The sequence below is a fragment of the Durio zibethinus genome, chromosome 10 (genome assembly GCF_047325235.1).
Source record: "Durio zibethinus cultivar Kanyao isolate XHJ-2024 chromosome 10, ASM4732523v1, whole genome shotgun sequence".
NCBI classification, from domain to species: domain Eukaryota; kingdom Viridiplantae; phylum Streptophyta; class Magnoliopsida; order Malvales; family Malvaceae; genus Durio; species Durio zibethinus.
The window spans coordinates 25,636,895-25,662,338 of NC_143171.1; the positions used below are offsets into that span (position 1 = coordinate 25,636,895).

General features: G+C 30.9%; 2 pseudogenes; one reads left to right on the forward strand and one right to left on the reverse strand.

Annotated features, from left to right (window-relative positions):
* Positions 1-231: 231 nt before the first annotated feature.
* LOC149516602 (uncharacterized protein At5g48480-like) lies at positions 232-1,491 on the forward strand (annotated as a pseudogene).
* Positions 1,492-4,779: 3,288 nt separating this feature from the next.
* LOC149516603 (protein FEZ-like) lies at positions 4,780-7,168 on the reverse strand (annotated as a pseudogene).
* Between the last annotated feature and the right edge of the window lie 18,276 nt (positions 7,169-25,444).

Genomic DNA, 25,444 nt, shown 5'->3' on the forward strand with positions numbered 1-25,444 from the left:
ACAGCTGTCTCAGTCTCAGACTCAGGAGCCACGATGATAGTCCATGAAGGAAGGCTTTGCTTCGAAAGAGGAGGTGAAAGATCACCTGTACAACCTGTAAGTATTCATTTATTTATTTGAAAGAATATATTATTCATAGAATCATCAAAGTTTTGAAACAAAAAAAGTGAAACCAACCAACAAAAAATAGCAACATGACGACTGGTAGGCAGTGAAGCTGAGAAAGTAGTAATGGCAGTAAAAAGAGATGGTGTTGCTGCTTTCAAGAAGCGAAGCATCGAAAGGTTAGACTACAAAGATGGTGTATTCTGCCGAAAGCTGGAAGGGTCTAAGCCTAGAAAAGTTAAAGGTAGACAAGGAACTTCAACATGTTACATCTGAAATTCTTCGACTCAAATTGAAAATTAGAGATCTATTTCAACGTATTGATTCACTATGTGCTGAAGGAAGGCTCCTAGAATCTTTATTTGATTCTAAGGGATAAATTGATAGTGAAGATATATATTGTGCAAAATGTGGGTCCAATGACCTATCTTTCGACAATGATATCATTCTATGTGATGGTGCTTGTGATTGTGGATTCCATCAATATTGCTTGCAGCCGCCTTTGTTAAAAGAAGACATTCTTCTGGATGATGAGGGTTGGTTATGCCCTAGATGCGATTACAAAGTTGATTGAGTTGAATTGGTTAATGAATCTTAAGGAACAAGTTTTTTTTTCACTGACAATTGGGAGAAGGTTTTTCCTGAGGCAACTGTAGCTGCAAGTGGACAAAGTCAAGATCCTAACTTTGGACTACCTTCAAATGATTCTGACGATAATGATTATAATCCTGATAGTTCAGAAACTAGTGAGAAGGATTGGGGAGATGGGTCAAGTTTTGATGAATCTGATTTCACTTCTACATCCGAGAAATTGGAAACCCCAGCTAAGGTCAACCCATATTTGGAGCTTTATTTACGATGTTGTTTTCTCTTCCCTCATCCACTCCTTCAGTTGCAAGAGGCTAGAATGGAGAAGCCGAAAAAGCAATGGCAATGGAGTTCACGACGATAAAGTCGCAGCTGATGGTGGAAGCACCAAAGGTAGTTTATGCACTGCAATTCTACAAGACCACGTTTGAAACTATCGATAATAGCTGTACTCTTTACCCAAAGTGCAAGGCTGAGCAGAAGATTCATCATATCCTCTCGGTTTAGTTTGAGCTCGTTGGCTTGACCGTTCTTGTATCTGACTTCACTGGTAACTCTGCTCTTGTGAAAAGTGAGGAAACTGGATGTGTGCTTTGCATTAAGACTGAGGACGTGGAAGCTGTTATAGCCAAAGTCGTGAGTGCTAAAGCCATTGCAAAGGACGATGATGCGTGCTGTGGTGGACACGTGGGCAAGGACAAGGATCCATATGGATACAGTTGGCTCATTTGCTCTCTTGCCAAGAATGTTGCTAAGATCCCTACATTGTTGGGATCTGGCTTCCTTAAATATTTTTGAGAAAAAATTGAAAGTATTAATTTTCTTTGAAAATAAATTTTTCAAAAAAAATATTTTTGACGAAAAGTTGAAAGTATCAATTTTTCTCGAAATTAAAGTTTCCAAAAAATATTTTTGGGAAAAAGTTGAAATATTAATTTTTCTTAAAAATAAATTTTCAAAAAAAGTTTTTTTGAGAAAAAGTTGAAAGTATCAATTTTCCTCAAAATTAAAGTTTCCAAAAAATATTTTTGGGGAAAAGTTGAAAGTATCAATTTTCTCTACACAAAAACAATCATTTTTTTTTCTTTTTTATTTTTTTAATGTTAAATAATCTGACGATAGAGCCTCTGCAAGTGAAACAATAGTTTTCTTGCATACTCTTGAGGTGAGGGAATTTTTCTCAATTTTTTGCTAAAAGTATTAGAGTAAATTGAGAATAATTTTCAATAATTAATTACTTGGTAAATTTTTAAAGCTTATTGGATAACACAAAATTAAGTTGGTACCATCTTTTGATGGGCGTTGTGAAGGTGCTATAACCTTCTTCATAAGTAACCGAACTCTCGAACCCTGTTCTGGTTAGTAGACCAAATCTATTCGTTTAGGGACCCTTAAACTTAGGTGTTCCCTGAAATGATAGATTCCTTAGGTGGCCAATTGCACCTAGATAAAAAAGATTGGTGGCAACTCCTTAAAGTCAATGTCTAGTGATAGATCTTCGAATCTAGATGTTATGACAAAACATATTGAAAAGTAGTTAAGTGTTACATTTTAAACCTCATAGGACACTTTCATTTCGGTCTTAACTACATGAAATATTTCTAAAATTTACCCTATTATTTTGTAAATATATTTTTAAACATTTCAATTACTCACATCAATTTTTCAGTGTAATACCAAACACTTAGAATTTCTAATTATACTTTCTCATCACATTTTTTAAATATATATTTGAAATGCAATAACAATGCTAAATTAACCCTTAGTATATATATTTTTGATAGTGGTAAGGTGTTATGCTATTCAATAACATGAGAACTTATAAAATGTGTTTGATGTATAAGATTATAATAGACCAAGAACAGAGATTCAAATAGTGGTGGAGTAGCGATGTAGCAGCCGCTATTTCATAGTAACGTCATTGTCTGCCACCGCTATTAACGAGAAAAGGATGAAAATTTGAATCACAACAGTAGCGGTAGGTAGCCACCACGAAAAATGACAAATTGATGAGTAATGGTAATATCGGTCCATTATCAATCGCTACTTCGTTTTTGGTTCAAACATTCTATGTAAAAAGCAAAAAAAAAAAAAAATCATTTAGGTTAAAATCTTCAAATAAAAAATTATCTTAGGTTGGCAGAGACTTCAATCCACAAATTCATCCTTACAAAACATCAAGCACAAGCAATACAACACTTAAATTACTTTCTTTGTTGAAAATTTTGAAAACTTCTTGTGATTTTTTGTTGAATGAAACTGGACTTTGTTGGTGAAAGTTGCTATGTGTGCGGAATTGAAACTCTTGATAAAAGAGAGGCAAGAGGCAAATAGAGGGACTGTGAGTAGGAATTGGTATTATGGGTGTGTAGGAATGTTGAAATCGGTATTTGGGTTTGTGGGAATTGGGATGAGAGATAACTTGGGTGAAAGGTAAGAGGGAAATCGAGAATGGTTGGAGATTGGGGGAAAGTTAAGGAAAATAAAAAGTGAAGAGTTAATGGTGAAAATGCAAGGCATAAGAAGTTTGTGGATTTTTTTTTGGAATTTTTTAATTTTTGTCTAATAGGGATTTTTATTTAGAGAAAAATTTATTAATTTATGATTTTATATTTTAATTTTAGTAATGATTTTTCTATTGTTAATTTTTCTAAGATTAGACTAGTTCTGATTATTTTTTGTATAATTAAATAATAATTGAAAATGTTGTTTATTATAGAATAAATAAAAAGTAATTTATGGTAAAAATGTTAAATTAATAAATATGTTAAAAAAAATAAATTACTGAATAAATCGAGCATTTTATAATCTAATAAAATTATATTTTTTAAATTTGTAATATTATTATATATGATACTTGACATTTAATATGTTTTACTTTATTAATATATATTTAGCTTGCATGAAATTAATACTAAATATGAATTTTTCTTAAGGAAAGATTTGTTACTAAATCAAATATAAATACTTTATATAATCTCAAAAAAATTATGAATAATTTTTTCTAAGTAAATAAAAGATTATAAACCACTTTATAAATTACAAAATAAGAATTTTTATAATTATAATTATAATTACTTCATTTGTATCAAGTTGTGTAAATTTAAAAAAATTCATGACTACAATAACTACAATGATCTCTGTTATATTTGCAATCATGATAAACACTACACGATAAAAATATAACCTTGACCATAATTTAAATCCTTGGATAGGATAAATTGATATTATAAATATGATTAAATTAAATAATATTATCTTATTTAATGTTTAATGTGTGCAACAATTTGAATAAGATAATTTTATTTATTGATCAAAATTATCATTTTTCAAAGTTTATAGAATTTAAATTATTAATGTAATTTTTAAGGGTATAATAAAATATATAAATTCAATTTCATAGATTAAAAATAAATTTCTTCACTTTGAAAGGATTAAATCACTTTATATCAAAAAATTAATTAATCTTTCTTATAATCTTATTCCTTTTCTATATATAAATCAATTATAATATAAAATAATTATTATTCTATTCTTTTCATCATCTTATACATCCAACATGCCCCACCAACTACATAAAGAATTATTTGTGTATTAAGTGAAGTTTCACTAAAATTTGTAACACCGTCCATCGGAAAATGGCCTTTCAGCAGTTTTTTTTATGTAGTACAATGTCAAAACATCCCAAAAACTAAGTTTTCGAGTCCCATCTTTGTTCAACAGATTGAACAACTCCCTGTTCATCATCCGTACATGGTTTCTTTGCTTCATCATCACCATGAAATTCTCGCGTCTTACTTTGCCATCTCTGTTTGGATTCATGGCGTCGAAAAATCCATTTGCCCTTTCCTTGATGTTCCCGGATCTGATTCATAATATGCCTTCGCAGCCACTCTTAATTCTTCCGTTTCTCTTCAGGCGTGATTTATATAGGACAAAAGTTTTGCAATTTTTTTACAATAATGTCATGATGAATGAATGCTCTGTTACAATTTTAAGAAATGAAGACTGAAGAGAAGATAATTTTTATTATTTGCGACCTTCTATGTGTTTTAACAAATTATTATACTTAAAACTAAAGGTGTTTGAATTGAAAAAGATTTTTAATTTGATTCTCATATAGCGTCTAGGCAGACTCCATTCCCCTTCAAAGGAAATAAGGAGGGTGGGTGGGACAAAGGAAATAACAAATTTCCTGTATTGGCAAGTGGGGGAAAGAAGAAGAAGTGGAAACAAATAAATGAGAGCAAAATTCAGACTAGGATGTGTAGATAGTTGGAATATGTGAAAACCGTACAATAATACTGTGAACAGGTATGCTGTCCATACTAGCTCCAACTGAATAATCCAAAACTAGTAGACAGCTGTTTAAGTATAGCATTTGTCAGTTGAATAAGTAGTTGACATCTCACTTGGACATTGAGGTGAATCCCATGGTAGATTTGGAAACAAGCTGAAAGGAAATCCTATTGGTTGGATAGTCCCCCAACGGTTATCCTCAGGGGTTGCATTCGAATTCTTCCTCGTGCCCTCCTCACTTTCTCCTCAGGGGTTGCATTCGAATTCTTCCCCGTGCCCTCCTCACTTTCTCCTACACCTGCATTGCCTTGCATATCTTGGGTTAAACTGATTAAGAAGCCGCTGTATTGGTGTTGTTGCCCTCCGAAATCTATACTGTCGGAGGCCTTGCTAACATCAGTGATCAATGGTGGGCTTAATAGCATGTGATCAAGCTGTGAAAACATGAAGTTGTAGTGAAGGTCTCCATTGGAAACAGGAAGTGAAGTTGGTCTATGGACTGTAGGATTGAAAGATTTATAAGAAGGAATATCTGGAGCAGAAAAACTAGCATTGGAGACTTGTTGCTGCATAACTGTTTTGCTGATCCCATTTCTGTTCGGCAAAAAATGTTCTCTGAACTGAATTGACTCAACTTAGTGCAAGGTACACCTTCGTGGAGTATATCAGATGCTGTAGTTTCTGGAAATGAGGATATCCAAGAGTGAGAAAGAGCTTTCTGAGCCATTGAATTGGTCCTTTTGAATATCTTACAAATAGCCCATGCATCCTGTGGAATATGGCAAATTAAAGAAACTCATAATTTCAGACTGTTCATAATTAAAGAAAACATTGGACAATTAATTTGACGATCATTACATTAGCAGGAAGGCTTTCGTTTAAAAGCTTATTTGGTGGTGTTGAGTCTGAGAGTGAAAGTAGCCGAAATTCATGCATCATCCAGTCTGTTTTAATTCCTTTGGCAGCTCTTCCTCTGTAGAACACAAGGGACTTCTTCAAACCAATACACTCGGTGCCATCAGATGAGTAAATAGGCCTGTCTGTTCCAGTTGCCTTCCAAAATCCGGCTTCTGTGACTCTGTTAGGCCTTGCACTATTTCTGTATTTACGGTCTCTTGGGCAGTAGAAATACCACTCTTTCTCCCCTGAAGCTGCTAGCTCTGCTTATAAAATGAAAAAAAAGAAAAGTACTCGTAACTTTTCCTCATAGCTAGAGGGACCAAGAAAAAGTAACAGACAAGATTTTGGACACTGGACAGCAGTGATGTTGAAACTTTTGTGAGCTTATGCCCCAGAATCTATCACTAAGGATTGAAAGGAAATTTCTTTAAGTTTCTTGGAAGCCAAACAAAGATGAATTTGCTTTATTTGAGTAAAGTGAATCACCATAGAAGGAAAGTAAAGCCAAATTCTGACCAAGTACTCATGTAATAGAGTATGGAAATGATGAAAACTCACTTGGTAGATCCCATGGTTCATGTTTATATATGTCTACTTGCTTGATCAACTCAATGGGCAAAGGTGTCTGCTGAATCTTTTTCTTGAGGTAAAATCCCACAAGCTCCTCATCTGTTGGATGAAATCGAAAACCAGGCAGCATCACATCTTCATCCTTATCAACATCATTCTTCTCATCCATGTTACTTTTACTTCTCTCCTCAGAGTACGGCAACAAGTTAATGAAAATTTGTATAAACTGGATATAAAACGCAAAGGCCTAATTGCGTTCGAAATCCTGAAATTCGAAGCTAAACTATTGATGAAACAGTTGGAGCCTATGCTCTGAAGCAGTTCCTGGACGTGAACTCAAAGACAGAACCAAGTTTACAGTACGAGCTTAGTTCACTTGTTTCAAAGCCATTATAAGCTTCCTGGAAAGGGTTCTGCCTACGAAGCTAAGGCCGCCCTTTCAGGTTTACTCTAAGGGAGAGCGTGTTTATGCGAAAGTCACGATGACTTTGGTGAGAATTTGAGCTTAAGTTGAGCCAAGCTAAGCTCTCTCTAAAGAATGGATTTTCATGGAAACTCAAGTCAAGGGAATAAGAATTTTAATTCAACTCCTTTTTATTCTCAACCCCATATGAACCTGTTTCAATCCAATTTAATGATCTGAATATGACTCCAAAACCAGCTGTTTTTTGGTTTTTCAAAATCAAATTGTTTTCACACACCTCTGGTTTTTATCCTGAAAATCAAAGATAAGATGACACCTTCCAATGTATCATACTATTTTAATGTTTTTTTTTTCTTTGCCTAAATTAATCTTTGCTTGAATACTATTTAAAGTTTTTTGGGTCAAGGCTGGACCAACTATCAACACAATAATTTCAATTTTATATTCAAATCCATGAGATTCTCTCAAAATTCCTCTAAAACCCCTTTTGGGAAAAAATATTAATTCTTATAACCTTGATCCAAAAGCTACCCTTTCTATTCCTTTCCTCATTCGATGTCACATATGAACAGATCAGCTGCCATAGGCCAAAACTGGACCCACTTGACCCCTCCTGAAAACACATCTTCTTGTATACATGAAAGGAATCCATGAACAATTTGTTAACGTATTAAAAAGGATTTATCCATGCATCTTGGATTTAGAGTCTTTTTTTTTTTTTTTTTTGTAGAAAGTAGTTAACACTAATGATTATGGAAACGTTAGGCAAACAGTTCAGCTTTGAGATTAATGTGATTGCACTTAGTTAAAAATAGACAGTTCGTAAGAGATTAGCAGCTCAACTACTTGAATTACTACTGGTAAGACCAATGATATTGATATGATTAATTAAAACTTTAAGGTTGTTTTTTCTCATTTTTAATTGTCTTTCAAAAACAATTAATTTTAACATTTGTGAGGTATCTAAGAATTTGCTCAGTCAATTATGATTGTTTTGGTTACTAAGTTATGGGAATTTTCACAGAGAAAAATGTATACCATGTGCTAATAATGATAATGGGAGGGCAAAAGGACTGTGCTTAAATATTTAAATTAATTGTCCAGCTAAGTTTGCTATATCCAATATTGTCTGGTAGAGGGATAGCAAGTTATACAACATTTAATAATTAGGTAAAGATCCTTTGGTCAAATGGCCGAATGCCCACGTTGAGAACCCTTCTTGCACGTTCCTTAACCTTGGGCCTACAAAAATGGGTCAAAATCTTACAATCTAAGCTATTCCATCTCTTTCTATATATGTGAAAATTCACCTCATAAACATAAATCAAGTTCCCGACGAGAAAAACCCACATGAAGGTTATTGACTAATACCAACCTTCTATAATCATGCCAGTAAATTATTTTCTAATAATAATGTTTTCAAACTAAACTATTCTCCATCGCCATGTCACTTATTTATTAAACTATTTTCAAGTATTTAACATGTGATGTGTTCTGTTTCCGAACAAAAAAAAAAATTCAAGTATATATAATTCTTAGTAATGTACTCATTTAAATTGCATTGCTCAATGGTACAAACATGTCATCAACTGAAGTGTGGAATTCTCAATTTAGAAGTGAAAAAAGTTCTATTTAATTATGCGTCTATTTTTGCTTTTGGGGTTCATTCGCAATTGTACAAAACAAACCGGTAATGATATATTAAATTTGATAGTCATCAGAAATATGGGATAGAATATCACCTTGATTTTTAATAGAAAAATTCATGTTGTCAAAGTAGGGTCAATAAGAGCCAAAGTAAGTCAATAAAATAAGAAAATAACGAAATTGCAAAATTTCAAGCTATATTACTCCTTTGTAGCTAGCCTCAAGCCGTCAATATTGTCGATCATGCAAGGGGATCGATGAAGCTTGGTAGAAGCATGAGGAAAATCATTTTGGCTTATTATGAATATTTTTATAATCCTATATATATAGTTGCAATAACTTGATTGCTTTCTTGTAAAGTTAAAACTCAAGTCCTTTTTCTTTTTCCTAATTGTCATAATGCAAAGCCGCTAAACCCCATTCGAACTAATTAAAACTTGAGTTGTGTAAGAGAGGAATTTTATTTCAATAAAAATTCTAATTTAGAGTTGTAATATATATATATATATATATTATAAAAGAGGTTGTAACTTGAGATAGAAATAAAAGTTACATATGCTAAAATTTAAATTTCAAGTTTTTACATGCCATATTTTAAGAGCAATTGTATAGATTAATTGATTTAAGCTTCGAATTCAAATGTAATACTCTTTGCATAATCAAAAGAAAAAAAAAAACACAACCATGATCTTCTTTATCAAAAGAAATGTAAACACCCAATTTTGTTAGGATCAAATTGAATTTATTTGATTTTATGCTTAATTTACCTATTCTTATTTGCACTATTTTAAGCATTAAATAATAAAGTAAAAGCTAAAGTCAATAAGTTATGAATAGTCAAAATAGGGTTGTAAAAGACAATGTTCGAATACTAAAAGCAGAAAGAAAGGGAAAGTAAATTGTACTTGGTCTGGAAAGAGAAATAGTATAATATTAAAGATGAAGCTTAAAGTTGGTGATTGGATACGCTAAGTTTGGGAAGATATTTATTAGACAGGATTATGGAAGGCGTTGACTAACAAAAAATACCAACAGTAATTCCCTCATAACTATTTTTTAAATATATTATAAGCGCCTTAAACATATCGCCACACAAATTATAAAACTGTTATTGAAGGCGTATATCCAAGAAAAACGCCTTTAATAATTCCTACCATAGTGTTATGTAGTTACTGAAGGCGGTTGCAAAAAACTATGCCTTCAATAATTTTTGTACATAAAATATCCCCTAATTATTGAAGGTGACTTTAATTATAAAATACCTTCAATATACCATGATGGTAATGGAAGGCATTTAATAGAAAAGGCACCTTCAGTATACCTTTAAATTTAATAATCCATTACTGAAGGCGTTTGTTATAATTGAAAATGCCTTCAAAATTTTCCTACAAAAATCTTTTGGGAATTAATAAAGTTGACTTGTATTGAAACATGCCTTCTATATTGAGGCAGATAAATTGCATCACTATTATTGAAGGCGGCTTTGATTATAAAATACCTTTATATCCCACGATGGTAATGAAAGGCATTTAATAGAAAAGACGCCTTCAGTATACCTTTAAATTTAATAATCTATTACCAAAGGCATTTGTTATAACTGAAAACACCTTCAAAATTTTCCCATAAAAATCTTTTGGGAATTAATAAAGGTGACTTGTATTGAAACATGCCTTTTATACAGAGGCAAACAAATTGCATCACTGTTATTAAAGGTGGCTTTAATTATAAAACACCTTTAATATACCACGATGGTAATGGAAGGCATTTAATAGAAAAGGCACCTTCAGTATACCTTTAAATTTAATAATATATTACCGAAGGCATTTGTTATAATTGAAAATGCCTTCAAAATTTTTCCACAAAAATCTTTTAGGAATTAATAAAGCCGACTTGTACTGAAACATGCCTTCTATATAGATGCAGACATATTGCATCACTGTTATTGAAGGCGGCTTTGATTATGAAATGCCTTCAATATGCCACGATGGTAATGTAAGGCATTTAATAGAAAAGATGCCTTTAGTATACCTTTAAATTTAATAATCCATTACCGAAGGTATTTGTTATAACTGAAAATGCCTTTAAAATTTTCCTTCCATATATTTTCGAGATTATTAAAGGTGTCTTCTACTTTAAAATGCCTTCTATAAACCGCCACATAAATTGTAACAATGTTATTGAAGGCGTATATCTAAGAAAAATGCCTTTAGTAATTAGCATAATAGTTTGAACATAATTATTGAAGATGATTGCAAATAACGTTGCCTTTAATAATTTCCTAAAAACAAATTTACCCGGATTCTTAAAGGCATCTTTTATTATAAACCGCTTTCAATAATTTGAAAAATCTAAAATAATTAAAGGCAATTTATAACAGAAAACACCTTTTATAATTTTTAATGATTATAGAAGGTTTTTTTTTAGCATACGCCTTTAATAAGTTGGTTGGACAATTTTAAAGGCGTATAATTAAAGGCATCTTTTTTGTAATAAACACCTTCAAAAATCCTGAATAAAACTTTCAGGTCCTTATTGAAGGCGTTGTTTCATGGGAATGCCTTTAATAATTAATTGTATATTCATTTCCCTGTTTTGAACATAGGAATTTACAGAGGGTTGGTACACAGAATGATTAGAAGCTGTGTTTTTCTACCAAAACAAACTAAACCCTTAAATAGATTTCTAGCAAACCATTCCTTTGTTTCTCCCATTCGTCACCACCAACCTTTAACAAATCATTACTGCGATCCTCTGTTTTAGCTAGTAAGTCTTTTTTTTTAGTTTACTATTTTATTTACACCTTCAATAAAGAATTTTTGTTTTTTCAGTTTCTTAGTGTTGACATATGGGTTTATATTTTTTTCAATAACATCACCGTTAGCATAGTCATCCAAGATTCTATTCCTATTGCAAGTATGCTATTTTTATGTAGTACACATTCAATATTGTGGTTTGGTAAACCTTGTTGACTGATATTGTATTGTTGAATTGTATGATATTGAAGGTCTAAAAAGTCATTTTTCATGCTGAATGGTTTGCTGAACCTTGTTGTCTAATATTGTTTTGCTGAATGGGTTTGAATGGGGGCTGAATAGTATTTTTGAGTGGCTTGCAAAAGGGTGTGTATGATCACATTGCTGAATAGTGTGCTAAATGCTATTTTTGTACATAGTATGGTATTGGTTGTATTAAATTAAGTACAATGATCAATTTAGATGGACATATTGTCTAATTCGTATAATTATGATCAATATTATAGGTAATATAGACTCTGCACAACATCATTTTTCTTCTAATGAATAGGTAAAAAAAAGAAGTGTAGGCCGAAAAAGAAAGAGAAGGGGCCTAAATAAACAAATCAAAGTGACTGACGAAAAAATTCATGTTGACTTCAATCGAAGTGGGCAGCTTATGTCGAAAGGTGCTGCCAAGATGGCTACTCATATTGGAGCTATTGTTCGCTGGAGGATTTCAATTATGTATATTGATTGGTGACATGTTCCTGATGATCTAAATGATGAGATATGGCAGTCCGTTGTGGTATGTTTATTCAACTATTTCGTAAAATTTGTTATATGATCATTTAATTGAAATTCAATGTGTTGAAACTATTTGTGTTAACTAATTTATGAACGGTTCGATGTCCCAATTGGGTATAAAAAAATTGTGTCACAATCTACTGGAAAAGTTTTCAGAGACTTTAAAAGTAGATTGATAACCTAATATATTTTACCACTAACTAATGAAGGTGATGTTTTGGCTATTCCACCTGCAGCATATGCAAATGTCATAACTGTTGAGGATTAGATAAATTTTGTTCAATATCGACTTTCAGAAGATTTCTTAATACACAAACCCATAACCAAATTAGTCCAAGTTTATAAGTCTTTTATGCAATATAGCCTTTGATCTTCATATGTGATTGACATAATTTTTTGATTTTGTAGAAAGTCAAAGAACAACATCGGGACATTCGGGCAAAACAGCAATATCACCATTGGACAGCAAGAAAAGCATATGCAAATGTGAAGTTTGAGCTTGTATGTATTCGCACACTTCATTTATACTCATTAATGAATAATTATGAACATTCATTTCATACATTCTGATTCTTTTATTACGGTAATTTAATAGGAATCTGTGAGCTCAAACATAAAAGTTTTCAAATGGGATGTCTGGAAACAAGGACATCTACGTAAGGATGGATCTTTCACAGATGAAACAACGGAGGAAATGGCAAAAAAGATTATATGTATAATTGTTGTTTTTATAAAATGTATGATTGGCATTGTGGATGTATGCATAAGTGTATAGTAGCTTGTGTAGATTTGTTCTAATAGCCTAACTTATTATTGTCTTTCAGGATGATTATGCTGTCAAAGTAAAATTTGGTGAACTGGTAACCTAGTATGGTGAAAATCTTTTGTCTTTAGCATTAGGTGTTAAAGAAAGGCTTGGTCAGGTTCATGGGGTTAGTAAATTTGTCTTGCCATCAACGTATTTTGGTACACAACCAAAAACCCCACGAATGAGAAATGCACAATATGAAGCAATAATTGAGCAACAATAGCAACAAATTAATGACCAGGAGCAACGCCTCAATGACTAATAGCAAAGACTTGCTACTTTAGAAACCATGTTGGTAGCAATGCAGTAGGTTATGCCAGTACCCCAGCCTGATAGCATCGTTCTCGTACGAGAAGCTTTTGATGCAAGTAAGGAAGCCATCCTATCATTTGCTACCACCCAAGAAGTATGAACTTGTTTATAATTTTAATATTAATATGTTTATTATATTGAATGATTTGGTTTTAATACTTATATTTCATTAAATATTACAGGAGGATGTTTAGACTCAAAGTCTGACCCTTGCCAAGGCTTTAATGGATGAGTTAACAAAATATTCGCTAGAGCATTATACCAACAGAAACTTTATATCCATTGAGTCTGAGGAAGACTTATTTGATAAACAATTATTTTCTTTCATTAGTGTGGAAAAGGTGAAAGAATTTTGTGAAATGGATGAATTATTAGCTGCTGAAATCATTACTTATATGAGGTTAGCTTATAAATACAAATATGCACATTCAATATATAGTTAGTTAGTATTAGGGTGTCATACTAACTTGCAGCGTTGATTGTTATCGTGTAGCTTCCTATATAGAGAGCTGAAGAGAAGACAGTTGACAAATAGATTTAGATTTATTGACCTCAACTTCATTAGTGAGCAGAGTGGCACAGTCGTGTATCGTGCTAATCATGTGATCCAATGCATGAAACGACCGGTTGATTATTATTTGCTCTCGTATAATGCACGGTAAGCTATATTTCAACCTTCTCCATTCTATGATCTGATGTGTATTCTGAGTATTTGATTGTTATTATTTTGCAGTTGTCATTTGGTGCTTATTGTGGTTGACACCAAATCCTTAACGTCATACCTTCTTAATTCAGTTAATCCAATGGTGATGCTTAACCCTGATATTCAAACTTTTATAAAGAAGTATTACAGTACTTTACTATATCATATATGTTCTTTTTCTTCGTAAGAAATTTTATTTATGGTAACACTAATTTTTTTATTTTTAATTTAGGGTAATAATAGCATTCAACAAGAAGATAAAGAAACCAAAATGGGTGTCATTATCGCAAATGTCAAATTTATTCTTTTAATGTCGAGTTTTTGTAGATAAATATTTTCTAAAACTTGTCAATTTAACTTTCAGGTACCTCATCAACCCGATAATACTGAATGTGGATATTATGTCCTTTGTTTTATGCAGGAGATAGTGTTACATGATTTTATGACCACACCATTCAAGGTTAGTATAAATTTCATATACTCGTTATATATTCAAAAAATAAAATGGTATATTATGTTCTCAATGCTTAACAATTACTTATGATATTTTTTCTAGTGGGAGGATAAAGAAAGCTTCACGGAAGAGGAGCTGGATGAAATCCATAAAGAATGGTGTGATTATGTTTTGTCATTTATCAATGTTGATAAACCTTCAGGTTAGACATTGTTGATTTAATGTAAATATATATGGAACAAATTGTTATAATGTTTTTAACATGCCATTTTGAATAGCAACTTTAACTTTGTACATTAGGGGTATTGGTTTAATATTATTGTTATACTTAATAAAATGTGTACTGAATAAATTACTGAGTATGATTATTTCAGAAAAGTATATTAATATAACAATGTTATCAGTTTTAATTTCAGATGTGTGGTCAATTTTTTGAAATACAACAATGTTCATTTTGCAAATTCAAAAATGTAATTCATAGTATCAGATATATAGACCAAATGTTTTCTAGGCATAAATATACAACTAATAGCAAACGTTTTTTTAAGCATAAACCTACAATTGACTTCACATATAAAGTATCAATTATGTTTTTTTCATGCAATTAGTAAAGGCGTTTATAGCAAGAAAACACCTTCAGTCACCACTAACATAAAACATTGAAGGTATTTTTTTATGAAAATCGCCTTCAATAATCCCCCAAAAATTATTGTCTGGAATATTACAGGAATTTTGTTCAAAAAATACCTTCAATAATACCAACTACGAATTAATCGAATAGATTATGAAAGGCATTTTCCTGTGGGTAATGCCTTTAATAAGCCCAATGAAATGTTTATAAAGGCGTTTTTGGATATAGCCACCTTCAATAATTCTACAATTAGAATTTATCATTGGGAATATTAAAGGCGTATCGAGCTAAAAATGCATTCAATCACCGCATCCAAGTTTTGTCAATGGAATATTGAAGGCAGTTTTTACAAAACCGTCTTTAAAAATAAACAAATTATTTAGTCATTTGATTATAGAAGGTGAGTTTGGCCAAAAATGTCTTCAAGAATCGATTCCATATTTTTCCTATCGATTATTAAGGGCGTCTCTCCAAGAAAAACGCCTTCGCCCTTATATGAAAATTTTTTTAAAGCAATCAGTGAAGGTGTTTTGCCAAAAGAACGCCTAGAATAATCAATAATAAATTATATATGCCTAAACCCAAAAAAATGCTAAAGTACAGATCGAACCAACAACCTAACGGGAAGCATCCATACAATCCAAACAAATTGACAAGCTTAATATTGAATAATATTTGAACAGAATAAATTTAATAAGCTTCGAAATAATTATTAAAGGTGTATCTTGTAGATAATGCCTTCATTACTTTCATACAATTTTTTCTTGACGTGATTATTAAAGGCGTTGTCTGCAAAAAATACGCCTTAACTATTCACCAAAACTTTAAAAAAAAAATTCAAGGCGTTTTACTCGAGAAACACCTCTAATATCAAGTCTTGGTGGCATTTATAAGTAACAATGCCGCTAATTGAATATTTAGTGGCGTTTGGATAATAAACGCCTGAAGTTTTATAAAAACACGAAAGCTAGTAACGTTTGTAAGTGAAAGGCTGCTACAAAACTGTTGTTAAAATGCCATTTTGCTGAAGTGTAGGGACAAAAGGAGAAAAAATAAAATAGTTTTCAATTTGACGATCTCTACAAAGATTAAAAAGTAACATGATAAAATGGAAGCCGAGTAAATTAGGGCCAAAAGATATACAGTTGCCACCAAGATTTCTCCAAACCAAAAATTTTATTTGATAGTTTTAGTAAACCAAACAATTAAAGAGCAAATAAAAGGCTGCATTTATGCCAAGAAACTAAAAAGTTTCAGATTTACAAAATACCAAGCTACTTGCATAATTACATGCAAAGACATCATATAATTACCTTTATTCAAATTAATATTAAGTTGGCATTACGTTTACATTTCTACCCTTCACATTTTATTGAGGAAAGACAAGCCCTGGTGCACATTCGCACATTTGAACAATTAACCGGATTATTCATTCTTTGAGAGTAATCGATGAAATTAATTCCATGGTCATCTATACACAATACAACCTCATGCAATTTAAAAGTTTTTTGTCCATGTTGCATCGAAGTTTAAGATCAATATGTATCTTATTCTTTATAACCATTGTAATAGATGCATGCTTATATATTCTAAAATGAGTTGGAGTGATTTCAGCATTGGTAATAACTTTGAAGATGTCTACACAATCTTTGACATCCAAAGCCAATTTGAAGTAGGAAAATTGATTAAAATTATATTCATAACAAGTCCCATGCTTTATCCACTCATGCCCCAAAAAACATCATTTGGCGTAATAGGACTTGACCAAACTAACCAACATGTGAGGTTTCAACATTGTGATCTATCAAAGAAAAAATTTAAAAAGCATTAATTGATTTTATTTGGTAATATGACATAATGCAAGAATGATTACACATATGACAGATAACACTCATTAAACTGACTGAATTGGTATTATATGGAGTGGACCTACAGTTAATAAGATATGGTTTTGTCTTATTGGTTCCCTGATTCGTGAAATTCGAAATCAGAGGAAAAATGTATACCGCACATTTGGATGATTGCAAGTTGAGCGAGACTATTGTCGTGCCAATTTAAAGAACTGTTAATTTGCAGCAAAATAATCAATGTAAAAAAGCAAAAAGAATGTGAAGATAATCAAAGACGTGGTTGCCATGATACTTAGAGAGAAAAGCATGAAAGAAAAAAAAAACTCCAATGCTAGAGAATGAAATGATAAACTTATCATTTAGCTTTCAATTTATCCTAATTTTTTTTACATGGCATCTACAAAAATCAAAAATCCTTTTTGATGTGACATACATAAAAATCAAAATTTTACAACAATCTTTTATGCATTTGATTTTTACGTTGTCATCAATTCAAAAGCCAATTTTACCAAACATGATCCAACTAAATGTCATTCTTATAAATTTATTGCCTTAAAACTATCTGAGGTTTTTGATTTTTGTACTAATATATATTTTTCTACATAAAATTTTTTCCTATAAGTAACCTATATATATTATGAAAAAATCACAAATCATTATCAATTGTCATTAGCTTTTATTTGAGAAAATCAATTATCTTTAGTTAATTTATATGTAATTAATATATTAATATTGTTCTTTAATTTAAAGAGTTTTTTCTTTTTCTTTTCTAAGGGACCAGTTGAGTTTGAAGTTTAACATATTAGAGAAATTTTTAATTGTTTCATTTGGGTTAAAAGTGAAGTAAAAATCAACCATCTTAATAACATTCTTATTGGCATCTTATCATATGTATTTGTTTTCATGTATCTAATAATTGTAGTGGTCAAACTATATATAGAATTATTAAAGTAATTCGATCAAACAATATGTAGAATTATTAAAGTAATTCTAGGCCAATATATGATTTTTGTTGAATTCTAGCCACTATGTTTGGCATAATTAATTTGAGTATAACTCAACATTCTTGAAAATATATCAATGATCATCAATATTAGGCAAGTAATTAACGCTATATATTCTTCAATTTAATCCATTAATGTTGTATATTTGTATGCGGAATATATTGAAAAAGTTTGTAATTTAATTGAAATAGATTATGAGGCTAATCACGAAATGAGTTTATAAATTTAGAAGATATAAAAGTTTTTAAAGGTAAATCACAAAAAACATGGATATAAATAATAAAAAATGATATGAGAATTAAGAAAGTAGATGAAAATGTTGTTATTGATAAAAATGAATGATGCAAGAAAATTCAAAATTACGACCTAATATGATTTCTTTTTTGGCCTTTAATATAGCCAACCTATAATTTATGGAATTTAAGACTTAATTTGTTCTTATAATTTAGAAGATGTAATTGAGTTGAAACAATGTTAAATTCGAATTTCAGCTCAACTTTGAAACTTTTGATTTGAAAATGATTTTGGTTTTCTCAATTATTAATAGGATTTTATCATATAAGCTTAATAGAATGAGCTCAATTTTTAATTTGAATCAAGTTTTTAGTTATAAGTTTCAAAGTTGAACTTGAACACAATCTTAAGAATGATTCAACTCGATTAATTACACCTCATAACATATATCAGTTGGATTATAAACTTTTTCAATAACCCATAGGAATATATTAAAAACCACAAACATTAAAATGGATTAAATTAGGGAATATATAGCATCAATGACTTGTCAAATATTGATGATCATTGATACATTTTTAATAATTTTGAGTTGTACTGAAATTTATTATTCTAATCAATGTGATAATTAATAATGATTTGTATTTTTTTATAACATTTATAAGTTATTTATAGAAAAATTATTTCATGCAAAAAAAATGGTAAAACAACAAAAAACTAAATACATAGTTTTTTTTGGAGAAAAAATGTGTAGCAATAACATAATCTAGTTGGATTAGATTTGCTGAAATTGGGTTTTATTTATCATAATCGAATTGATGGCAAAAAAAAAAAAATCAAATACATAGAAGATGCTTATATATAATCTTGTTTCTTCTCATTGCACATAAACTAAGTTACAAAACTTTTTCTAAGAAAAAAAAATATTTTTATTTCTCAAATATATATATATATGGTGCAATGAAACAATTTGAACAATATATAACTTTTTTTTTAATCAAAGCTCATTTCAATGACTAATGTCGCATCAATTTTTTGGGTATTAGATGAATTTAAAAACAAAATTGAGTCATCACCAATATTTTTTTACTAGATGTAATTAGTTACCTATTAAAAGTTACCATTTTAATAAAAATTTTAAAATTAATTAAAATTTAATCAAAAAGATAATTCTTTAGGTCTACAAAAATAGTTTGGGTTTGGGAGTCGATTATACGTGGAGAATGATTAACACTCCCATAGCACCCATTTAAAACGGTATTAATTAATTATACATTATCTTTTGACTAAAATGGTCTTAATTTTGGTATTTAAAATTTAATTATGTTCAGAGATCTTACAAATCTTTGAATGCTCTTTGTATTAGAGGTATTGAGACTCTGAAATTTTAAAATATTATGGTCAAAAGTCTTACAAATTATGCGATAGGTCTTAAAAATTATGCCCGGAAGTCTTACATATCTTTGAATGCTCCTCATATCAAAGGCATTGAAACTTTAAACATTAAACTATTTTACCTGAAGGTCTTAGAAATTATCTTGGGTGCCAGCTTGACTGGGCTTAGTTTGATTTGGGTGCTAGCTAGATTGGGCTTAGTGTGCCAACTAAACTGGGCTTAAAATGCAAGCTAAACTGGGCTTACATATCATCTAAGTGCCAGCTGATATAGGTTTAGGTGCCAGCTAAACTCGCTTAAAATTTTAACTATGCTGGCTAAATGGAATTTAAATATCATCTATGTGCTAGTTGATCTAGGCTTAGGTGTAAGCTAAACCGGGCTTAAAGTGCCAGCTAATCTTGTTTTAAAATGCCAGGTAATTTAGGCTTGGATGCTTGCTAATTTGGGCTTAAAGTGCTAGTTAATATAATCTTGGTTTGATTTGAATGATAGTTAAACTAGACTTAAGTCTTATCTTGTATTGTATTTCATCTTTTTCATTCATTTTTTCAACAACTCTTTCATTTTTTGTAGATAATTTTTTTTTAACTTTTTAAACCTTGTTGACATTTTAGTCTCTTATCAAACTATTTTTTCATTTTTTCATCTTTTTATAATAGACTTATTTCTCTTTGTTTAACTCTCAAAATAAATACAAGTGACTTTTCATAATATAAATGCCAATATTCCTTTCATGTAAATGCTCCTACAAATATTTTTTCTATGATACAGATGCAGTGATGTAAATGCAAATGTGAATGTCTTGGTTATGATGCAGATGATGTAAATGTAAATGTATTTTTCATGATATAGATGTAAGTGATGCAACTATAAATGTCTTTCTTTTTTTTTTTAATTTTTGTAACATGCAGATCAAACGTTTTTCTCATGATGCACATGAGAGTGCAAATGCGAGTAATGCAAATGCAAATGTCTTTCTTCTTTTTTTTGCAACAGGCAAATCAAATGTCTTTCTCATGATGCACATGTAATTGATACAAGTGGGGTTTTTGTTTTGTTTTGGTTTTTTTTTTTTTTTGTGTAGCATGTAGGTCAAATGTCTTTTACAAGGGTTACAAATGTGAAGACTCTTTTTGTTTCTTTTTTTTCTCAAAAAATCTTTGTTCAAATTTTTAATATTCACTCTTCACCAACAATGATCTCAATATTTTGTACAAAATGCTTGAATAATCTTTGAACTTTTCAAAAGTGATTACAAAGTTGCCCCACATAAACTATCTTTGTAATCAATAAGAAAAGTTGAAAACTCATAACTTTCAAATCTGTACAAAATTGATAGTTACTATTTGGAATGCTTAGGGATTGGGGTAATCAACAATTTCAATTCTTTTTATTGGTCGACATATCTCAAAGAAGGTTCAACAAGGGTTGCAAAGATTATTCTTAAGCTTACAAAAGAGATCATTTTTCTAAAACGCTTTATTTTTTATTGAAAACATGATACTTCAATGTGCATCAAAACTAACCATTATTTTCTGAAAAAGATTTGAGATAAGAAAAAGGTTGATTTTTTATTTTCACTTTTTGGTGAAATGTAATGGGTACTGACTCTTCAAAAGGTTTTGCATCATGACTTTTATTTTGATGGAATATTGGAACTTTAAAATTCTTTTGGGGCCTTAGTAATGGCATTAGCTTTAAATTATCCTTTTTGGGTTTTCACCTTAGAGTTATATTTTCTAACAATGAAAAACTTGGTAAAATCTTACCAATTATACTAAGTATATATAAATTTTCAAGAACATAGCTCTTCAATTCAAGTGTCCATATTTGATAAAAATAGACTTTTTAAAGTATATAATTCAAGCCAAAATTTAGGGTTCTAAAAGAATAGATAAATAGGCTCAAAATATATTATTCAAGGTTATTAGGCCAAAATCTTACGGAGCATTCTCTAGATGAAAAGTCGAGTGTCTTTTTTTCTTTGTTTTTTTTTTTTTATAAGACATTTGACTTCAACATTCAGCATTTTTGAATTCCATCTTCTTTCTTTTTTTGAGATTCTAATTGAAGCTTTATTTATTCAGTTTTTGCCCTGGACTCTCATCTCTGAAGTGTTTATCTTTCTTTCTTTGCTTTTTTCTTTTTTGGAAGCATCTGACTTTTAACTTCAGTATTCTACTTTCTTGAATTATATCTTTTTTTTTAGATTATAATTGAAGTTTTATTCATTTTTTTTGCCTCGGATCCTCATCTTTGAGGTTTATGTCTTTCTTTCTTTGCTTTTCCTTTTGCTTTTTTTTGTAAACATTTTTTATTTTTTTTTTTAAACATTTGACTCCACCTTTGGCAAACTACTTTTTTGAGTTCTTAGGATTTTAACTGAAGTCTTATTCACTTTTCGTCTTGGACTTTCATCTTCAAGGTGCACGTTAGACATTCTCAATATCAAACACTTGTTTGGAAGTTGGTCTCTTGAAAATATCCTTATTTTGTCCTTTAGTGTAAAAGATGATCATTGGCCAGGTGCTCATTTGGTAACTAAAAATTTAATAGGCTCTGTAGACACCCTATTTAGTCTGGACCGAAGCCCATTGGGCCTAATCTAATAGGATTTGGGTCTAAGCCCATTGGACCCGATTAAGCCCATTGAACCCGATTTATGATCCAATTAGTTGACCCCAATGGGCTTTTATTTTTATTTTTATTATTTAATATATATATCTTTTTCTTTTTCTTTTTTTTATCTATTAATATTTTTATTATTTATCTACTTTTATTTATTATTATTATTATTTATCTATTCCTTTTATTTATCTTTTCTTTTGTTATCTATTAATATATTTATCTTTTTATTTTGATTAATTTTCGGTTAAGATTAGGATTAGGATAAAAAAAATTAGAATGAATTTGGTTGTGATTTGGGAATTGGCAGAGTTAGGATTGGATTCAAAAATTGAATCTAAATCCCAAAAAGAGTTCGGATTGATCAAAACTCTTCTGATCAATCCCTATAAATAGTGGCTAGAACAGAACAGAAAGGACACAGAGAAGAAACAGAAGCTAAAAAAAAGGTTTGAGTGCGTTAGAACAGCTCTAGGAATCAGTGAGAATTTTTTAGAAACTTTTGATGAATTTTTTTTTGAAAATTTCTAAAAAATTTCCAGATTTTGGTTGAGTTTTTTTACGAGGTTTGAATTTTTCGACGACTTTTTCGGCCAGGTTTGAATTTTTTGGCCAACTTTCTAATTTTCTATGACTTTTTCAAAAACCGATCAATTTTCCGACGGACTTCTGGCAAAAAACTTAGATTCCTACGAAAATTTCCAAAATCTGACGAGAATTTCACTGGAGTTCTTCGCAGTTTAGAGAGAAGACAAAGAAAAAGAAGGGAAAAGAGAGAGAGGGAAGGCTCGGTCTGCTGAAAAAATAGAGGGATTAGCCTTTTATACCCAGTGAAAACGACGTCATTTTCGTGTTAGTAAACCTAGAGGATTTGCGCGTTTTGCCAAGATCCGACCTGACCCGAGCGCCAACCCGCTTTCGACCCGCGTGCGACTCACGTCTCTGAGCCGTTAGCCGAGTCGAGCTGACACCCCCGAGCTGAGTCTCCGAGCTATTTTTCTTCCTCAAGTTGAGCTGAGCCGAGTCGTTTCCAGGTTTTATTTTTCATTTTTCATTTTATTTTTTTATATATTTATTATTATTATTGATAAGATTAGAATTGTTTAATACTTTTTATTTTTATTTTATTTTTCTTTATTTTTCTTTATTTTTCTTTTATTTTATTTTATTATTTTCTTTAAATAAGCTTTAAAAAAATATTTTTGAGGAAAAGTTGAAAGTATCAATTTTCCTTCAAAATAAGCTTTCTAAAAAATATTTTTGAGGAAAGGTTGAAAGTATCAATTTTCCTTGAAAATAAGCTTTCTAAAAAAAAATATTTTTGGAAAAAAGTTGAAAGTATCAATTCTCCTTAAAAATAAGTTTTCAAAAATGAGTTTTTGAGGAAAAGTTGAAAATATCAATTTTCCTCAAAAGTAAAGTTTTCAAAAAAATATTTTAGGAAAAAGTTGAAAGTATCAATTTTTCCTGTACAAAAGCAATCATTTTTTCTTCCTTTTTATTTTCTTGAATTTTCTTTAATGTTAAATAACCCGACGACGGAGCCTCTGCAAGTGAAACAATAGTTTTCTTGCATATTCTTGAGGTGAGGGAATTTTTTCAATTTTTTGCTAAAAGTATTAGAGTCAATTGAGAATAATTTCTAATAATTAATTACTTGGTAAATTTTTAAGGCTTATTGGATAACACAAAATTAAGATGGTACCTCACACGTAAATAAACTCCCGAATCCTGTTCTGGTTAGTAGACCTGAACCTAATCTTTTAGGGACCCTTAAACTTAGGTGTTCCCTGAAAGGATAGATTCCTTAGGTGGCCAATCGCACTTAGATAAAAAAGATTAGTGGCGACTCCTTATGTTAATGTCTAGTGATGGATCCTTGGATCTAGACGTTATAATAGCTTGGCGACTCCGCTGGGGAAGTCTGAGAGTAGTCAGGCCAGCAAATAAATTTGTGTCATCCAAAAGCCTAATAAAATTGAGCCTTTTGTATAGATTTTTTATTCATTCATGTTTATTTACTTTATTAATTATGTCATTCATATGCATATGCATAACATGAGCTCTATACCCGAGCTCTATCCCTCTAGAAGGGAGTAAAGTACCTATTGCTTTCGTGAGGTTTAATGCCTCCGTAGTGGCTAGCGAAATACTCCTATCCAAGTTGAACCTTTTCCGCTTATAGCCTATGATGGGTGAGAATTAGGGTGCCTTACTAGTATGTGATGGACAATGATGTAAAGAGCAATTTAGAAATCTTTAGACTTTAACCTTGAACCACATATAGTGAACCTTAAAAGTGCCTAAACCTAAGATAGAGCCCTTTCTACCCAATGATAGGTATACCTTGAAACTAGGACACAAGAAAAATGTTTATCTAATCATTTTGATTGTCTGACTTTGTGCATCATTTTCATTATCATATGTAACATTATGCATCGGCATCACTTTCATTTCATCTATGAAACTAACTATGTTGTTTGTCTGATTTTATGCATCTGCATTATTTTCATGATCATGTTTTAACACAATCATTTGCATCCATTTCATATTAGATTTCATCCATAAAAATGTACATTTCATTTGTGCATCAACGTATCATACATAAAGCATAGCACAACATTTCTAATCATAATTATGGTGCTAAAGGTTCAAGGATAGCTCCATCTAGCGAGAACCATGTCCATCAATACAATATAACATCCAGAGCCAGACAAATGGAGCAAGAAAATTCTCATCGATTTGAAAAACTAGAAAAAACTCAAGAAAAGATTGAGAATGAGTTAAGTAAAATTTTGGATGCTCTCAACAAATTAAATAAGGGGAAAGGAGTGGAAAAGAACACAAGCTAACAAGGCCCTTCGTCCAAAAGATGATAGGGAATACAACAAAAAATTTCACCGACATGGTGATCTCTAGAGAAATTATTGAAAGTGCCATAAAAAATGGCAAGTTGAAAGGAGGAGAAACCAAGAAGGCATCAGAAAAGAAAGAAACTGAAGCTCAAGCTGTGAGCTTTGATAGGCAACAATTTAGGCGTTATCAACCCTATCCACCCCAAGGTTACTCTTCATACTATCCTGCTGTGAATAATGCCTCATCCTACCCATACCAGCTAGCTCCACAACTACCTTATTCATCCATATACCGATCAATTTTTAGCCCTCAAGATCTTACATATAGCCTTAACATTCAAACTCCTGCAAAAGCCCAAATTCACCATACTAACCCAGCAAGTGGTTCACGAGAGCAACGGATTACTTGAGAAAAATTGGTATTTGATCCAATCTCCATGACTTATAGGAAGTTATATCGAGAACTCTATAATAGCCATTTGATTGCCCCCAGCCAT